This window comes from Physella acuta, unplaced genomic scaffold (genome assembly GCF_028476545.2).
Source record: "Physella acuta isolate Inbredline_101_S28 unplaced genomic scaffold, ASM2847654v3 ptg000188l, whole genome shotgun sequence".
In the NCBI taxonomy this organism is placed as follows: Eukaryota; Metazoa; Mollusca; class Gastropoda; family Physidae; genus Physella; species Physella acuta.
In genome coordinates this window covers 57,571-65,000 of record NW_026731707.1, presented here as the reverse complement: position 1 = coordinate 65,000, position 7,430 = coordinate 57,571, and positions in this window count along the sequence as shown.

The window sequence follows — 7,430 nt, the reverse complement described above, 5'->3', positions numbered from 1 at the left end:
GTGGTGCGATGCTGTGTGGTTTGATGTGGTGTAGCACGGTCTGATATGATGTGATGTAGTTTGGTGTAGTGTGATGTTATGTTGTGTGGTGTGATGTGGTGTGTTGTAGTATGGTGTGATGTGATTTGGTGTGGTGTAGTTTGGTGTGGTGGTCATGCTAGCACATCTATTGTGCGCGTGACATCCTTAGCTCGTGCAGTGTGTATGTGGTTTAACTAAATCGTAGAGTATATTTTATCCAGTATAGTCACTTAGTGATGCCATTATGTTCACATATGTGCTAAAATAAAGACAAAAAAACCTAACATAATGGCAAGCTAAGTACACTCTAACACAAAAAGCGGTGGTGCATAGTTTATAGCAGTCATAAAACTTCAACTTCTTTGATAACCGAGTCAACTTGTATACATTCACAAATTCTTAGACAACGTGACACTACACTAAGACAACACTAACATCTTCACAAGGGTACACCCACGCCATAAGAAGTCAAACTTATAAATCTTTAAAACACACCACCACCAAAACACCCATGGTATAGTTTAACACCTTCAGCTGGTGACCGGAAAGATGCGCAACGAAAAAAAAATGCACAACGGAAAACTTAGCACACACAAAAAAGTGCGCAAGAGCACATTTGTTTTCTTAAATCAAGTATTTTTGGACATTACCAAAGAGTGACTACATGCGCATTGTTGCATAGTAAAACTTAACTTTACGAAATATAACACAATATAAGTGTTGTAGTTTAGTTCGTTTATATTTGCGCATTTTTCTGTTTGAGCATTTTCTATGTGCGCATCTGGAAACCTTTCAGCTTTATATCCCCGCAACACCTTCACAGATGTGGCAACGATTCCGCATTTAATTCTAGACTTAACTACCGAAATTTATCATTCAGCTTCCAAGCTATTCCAAACACAGTGGCGTAGAAAGGGGTGTCTTGTGTGGGCTGGAAAACCCCTCCACACGTACCCCCAAAACACACCTGCCTCACATTAAACCACTACTGGCAACTCCCTGCTTATATCGCTTTAAAAAGTCAAATTCTCTTTACGAACCTGACGGTTCATGCGGCAAGTGAAGTAGAGTTCACCTGTTTCTGTGACCTCGGCATATAGAAGGAATCAAGACTTTTCTATTCAAAAATTTCAAAAGTCATAAAACCACAAAACCCTACATACGCCCCCGACCATGCAACAAAACACCTCATCGCTTAAATTATATAATAAAAAATTAAAAGCTACCCATTCACCGATGCATCAAACACGCGAATAATCAAAGGTGGCGAAATACCGATCTCAATCTCAAACATTTACACATTCGAATTGTAAAGGATCATAAAATTTACTTCCGTTTTGGCTAGCGATTTAATTTTAACTCATTGGATCCGTCTTAGATTGCGGTGTTTAACACTTTAAAGATTGTATATTGAGTGAGGATTTTTTTCTTGACGTGTTTTATCAAAGCTTAGCTGAAATTGTGGTATACATTCTTGAGCTGCTTGTGGTTCATAAATTATGGTTTGTGATGGTGTGCGTTTTTAAAATAAACAAAGTATGTTTTCTTGTAAATATGTAGGCCGATTGAATAAAGGATTGTATCTTCAATGTAGGCCGATTGAACAAGGGAATATGTCTTCAATGTAGACCAACAGGGCTCATATAAATAGTATTATTACCCGTCTGTGTCATGGTTGTCAGGATAGGTGAAGTAGAGTTAATATGTTGTTGTATGTTAAGAGGGGGAGGCGGGGGTGTTGTATCATATGAGATATCTTCAACTTATCCGTGCTACTATATGATCCCCAAATTACGCCTGGTACTCATTAGATACTAGGTCGGCTCACGGACGCGTCTAATGATTCTAAATTCGTTTCATTTCCGGGATTCGAACCCATGTAAATCAAGATGTATAACAATGAGCTACAACTCCACCTTCAACACACAGCCCCCCCCCCTAGTAACCAGTCGAGTTGTATACTGTCAATAGACCTCCAAGATACTCTCATTACCTGCAAATAACCCTGTATTAACACGTCATTCGTTGCCATGGTCACGTCTCCACTCCGTCACTTACGCGCGTTAAAACCGGACAATAGGCCCCATGACTACATTTGCAAAAGGAAAGCCCGAAGAGCCTGACCTAATTCGCCATGGTCAAACTTGTTAAGGGTCAGTCTATGGTCAATATAGACCACTATAGACTAGCAAGACGGGTTGGATAATGGGATTAACAGGGAACGGTCCAAAACTTGACCATTGTCCGCCAGACATGCGCATTGGCGTGTCCCCGGTGTACAGAAAGTTGAACTGATCTAGCCATCGATATTTGGATCACTTGAGCGTGTTTACCTTGACAAGTGACGAGGGGAGATCACTAGGATATTATTCCCTCATCGGGTCAACACCAGACGTCAAGTCTACAAATATTGGTACACGTTTTGTACAAGTGTGTACGCGGGCTGTCAAAACAAGTGTACCGGCTGAAATAGAAACACATCAGGAAAACCGAATGTTTTGGAATTCCCACTTTAAAACAATTAATAACACTTGATGACAAAATAATTAATCTACGATTAATGGTAGGACTTCCCTGTGTAGATACTATAAATAGACAGTAAAAATTGTATTAAAATCTGTATTATTCTTTTTCCTATCTAGGGCATAAGTCCCTACCTTACTTCTTCTTTGTCATTTACAACATTTTCTTCGTAAATGGTCTACTATTTACTATTATGGTATGACCAAAGTTTCCTCTAAGAAATAAACTGGGAGTGATCTCCCCTAAACTTTATTCAGTTACCGGAAACCGCTGAAAAGCTGATACAGATCTACAAATTTGATATAATACGTATATATGGAATTTTATCAACCTAGCTGTAACGGTTCTCAAGTTATCGTGTTCACAGACACACATACACACATAGACATAAGGACACAATTGCAAAACTATATGTTTCCGACTCAGGGAGGTGTAAAACGTCGAGATTTGTGAAAATCTCGATTTTTTTTTTCTTTTTTTTTTGCACGATTACAATACTTCCACTATACTTCATATACGAGAAAGTAAAAATGCTATCGTGGAACATGAATTTAAGTGTATTCTTAAAATCTTGTAGAAGGATGTAAGTATTTAACAAAAATGGCTGCGCGACAATTTCACAACTGCTTCGATCATGCTGCTTAGAGGAAACACTGGCTATGACTAATGATGTACTGACTAAGTATAATGCTGACCACACTATCCCACCTTTTTGTCGAGGTCACAGAAACAGATGAACTCTGCTTCATCTACCACATTAATCGCTTATAACAAAAGGGATAACACTGTATACTGGATAACTAACACACGGGTTATTTATTTGTATCTAAAATCTACAGTGAGGGGACGGAGTGGTCTAGAGAGCTGGACTGCTAACCCGTAAGTCTCGAGTTCGAATCCGGGTTCAAGTCAGTAGACCGTCCCTGAGTCCACCCAACTCTGAAGGGTACCTAACTCACGTTAGGGAAAGTAAAGGCGGCTGGGCATAGTGCTGACCACACTATCTCTTCATATGCCGAGGTCACAGAAACAGGTGAACTCTACTTCACTTGCCCCATAGACCGTCAGGTTTGAAAGGGAAACTTTACTTAACAATCTACAGTTAAAGTTAGTTAAATAAAGACTTACAAATCTCGTGTTTGAGTTTTAGTTCTATTCCCAGCCTGTTGCTAATCGCTTGTAAATAGCCCTAATGTCATGTGAGTTATATTTAGACCAGAGTCATGTGACGTTCGGGTGCTAAAAGCTAATTTACATAAACGCGCGTGGCATGTGGAATTATGGGTGGACCCATTCGATGGATGAGTGTCGGCTCTTGGTGCATTATAATCCACCATGGGTCTATTTAGTGGATGCTTATCTGCTTTAGTCGGTTTGGTGGATTATTGGGTTATAAATATAATCCACCATGGGCCAATTTAGTGGATGCCTATCTGCTTTAGTCGATTTGTTGGATGAGTGGATTATCATCCATATTGGGCCACTGTGTTGGATACATGGTTGTTGTGGTGAACTCAAGGTCCCTCACCCCCCCCCCCCCCCATCCTCATTAAACATAATGGCAATATTAGATATAAAATGTTATTTGAACGCCCTAGGTACACAATGGTAGAAAACATAGACAATGTCAAGAGAAGGGTAGAGCCCTAACAGGGTCTAAGTCCACTATTATAAACGCCACACGCTTCTCATCTTTATCGTCATCTCCATTTCCCAACACGCACCCAACTACAAACACAGATTTTTAGCCACAATTTGTCTCTAAAGTCATACCCCCTACCACACACGCACACACACACACACACACACCAGCACACTCACCCCGCCCAAGGCGAGTGACGTCAACCTTTTACACATATTGTCAAATCCCAACGTATTGTTTTTTTAACAACTCACTTCCTTTATGCTCTGTACACATATCTGACACGCCATACAAACTAATTAAACACTAATTACCCCATGTTAAAAAAAAGCTCTCCATGAATCATTGTTTTAATTAGTTCTTAAGAGACCATCTCTCATCAATTGCTTAAAACGAGTTTTTTTTTTTTTTAAATTTTGCCATACAATACAATGTACGTCACATTCGATGCATGTCATTGTTGGCTAAATATAGACATGACAATTGTATTTTGGCTTGGCCGTGGTTTGAAAACCTGGCCAATCAATGAATCATCCGCCTAATTACGTGCTAGGCCTATCACACTTTATCAAACCAGCTGTGCTTTGATCGGTGTGTATTTTGTGTATGTGTATTATGTGTTTGGTTAAGTGCATCATTGTATGTAAACGCATGTCGTTTTCTTGTGGATGTGTGTACCATTTGTATGTTTATGGACATCGTTTGTATGTTTATGTCTGTGAATATGTTTTGTAAGGGGTTTTCAATTCATGGGGTCATGTAATGTGTGATGATTACCCCTGAACATTGCTTTGCTCTTCTAAAACAAAGACTACCCCCCTCCCATCATCTCCCCATACACTTAAAATGACGTCATGCCATCAAACTCCTCCCACCCCACCCCTAGAATAGCCATAACAACCAATGTTTCATCATTTTTTTTCTCGTTCAATCTTATGAAATATTCTACGCCCACCACCACCCATCCCGCCCCGCTCACACTCGGGACAAAAGTCAAGACCGCCCCAGCCTCTTAGTGTGTGACGTCATTTATAGACACAACCCACTTTTAATTTTAGAAGTATTTATAAAGCTGCAGCTAATATTTGTTTATCCCCCCCCCCCCCCCTTGTATTAATTTAATACATCTAGTATGTACGTATCGAAAATATACATTTACCGATATCACTCACTATCCATGAACATAACCCAAAGTTGGTCCAAATCCTCTCCCTAGATCTGACCTTAAACAAATATTACACCCTTACCCTAACAGCCATACTTGGAGATAATAAACATCGATACTATATTGTAATCGGTACCGCCCTTACGGTGATCATGTATGAATCATGTGATATTTAAAATGTGAAGTAATTAAAATGACCTCTCTTTATTACTGTTTCTAATGGTGTTGGTACACGTTAGTAGTGGCGTAACTAAGGGTAGTGCAGATTGGGGGGGGGGGGGGGGGGTGGAAGATAGCTCGGGGAGAAATTTAGCCCGTCACTAATTAACTCCGCATCAATGTTCCATTTTAGAAACCGCCTCCCTCTAGTATCAAATAGTTATACCAGAATCGATTCTTTGAACAATAAATGACTAATCACAATACCTTCAATCAAGGTTAATTATTCATATTGTGAAATGAGAATTAATGGATAGATCAAGGTTTAGCTGTCGTCTGCTAGTTGAGGGCCACCAGCAGACGTACAAGTCTGTGACTGTCTCTGTCGTCTGCCGTGTTGGTCTCAAATAAACAAACCCTAGTCTGACCGTTTTTGCACACGACACTTTGACCGAGTTACCTATGGACATCGGTTCTTAATTTGTGACGTCCTGAACTGTATATTATCCACCCATTCTCCAACCCCCCCCCCCCCCCCTTCCAACGCGCTTAAGTCCCGAATGTCAAGGTTACACGACGGTATCTACACAGTTCACACTACACGTTGTTGACACGCTCACCAGGACCTGCCCCGAGGGCCTAAACTTTGAGAACCACTGACACGCGACAGGTTTGTTTGGGTGGTGTAGGAAAGTGTTCGCCAGATTTCGCGCCATTCCGTTTTACATCTGGCATGTACTGGCCAGATTTTAGCGCAATTAGCAGCCGAGGATTTAATATTTTTGCTATGGAGGAATTTAATTTGTTTATTCACTTATATTAGGGTAAGTTTAATAATTTCCTGTACGAACTGAAAAGTTTATTTTTTTTTAAATTAATTATTTTTGAAATACAACTTAAAGTCTCTTTTTCATGGGTAGTTTTGAGTTTACTTTGACTTTGTCTTGATTACAATGTAACAGTTAAAACAATATATACTTGTTTACTTATTTTAAAGTTTATTGTATGGTACTGGTAGTTGGTTAGAAGAAAATGGACTAGGTTTTACAGTCCATATAGATCTAAATCTTTAACACACACACATACACACACACACACACACACACATATATATATATATATATATATATATATATATATATATATATATATATATATATATATATATATATATATATATATATATGCCTATCTACAGTTGTATTTTTTTTTATTTTAAGCTAAGGCAAAATGTAAAGGTTAGTTGAAGATTTTTAAGTTAGTTAAATGGCACTTTATTTTGTTAGAATCACGATGTTGGTGTTTAATTACAGAATCTTAGCCGACAGATGAAATTTCGTAGGTTTTTTTTTTGTGTTAATTTTTTTTTTCGTGAGAAGATTCGGTTGTTCAAGTGTTAATTTTTTAAACACGATTATTTTTTATGTGGATATATACGTATTGTTTTAGATGTAAAATAAAAAACATCAACCTCAGATTTTTTTCTAGTGGCTAGAATTAGATTACTCAAACCAGACATGGGTAGGAGGTGTTGGGGGGAGGGGGTGGGTGAGATTTAAGTGCAGTCGTTGTCCGATTCTCTGCTGTCATCGTGCATCTCAGAGTTATTTCCCTGTTATGTTGTCTTCTCATGTTCATCCCCACCTCTATGACATGTGTTTGCTTAATTAATTACATTTTCTCATCAACGAAAATTGATGATAATGACTGTCAAGTTTTTTTTTAATAATATCTATTTCGTAGGCCTATTTACCTGACTGTATATACACCCATACTTCCCCCTCCACACACAAACGCATATATATATATATATATATATATATATATATATATATATATATATATATATATATATATATATGTATGTATATGTGTGTGTGTGTGTGTGTGTGTGTAACACATAATAATACTTTCACAATT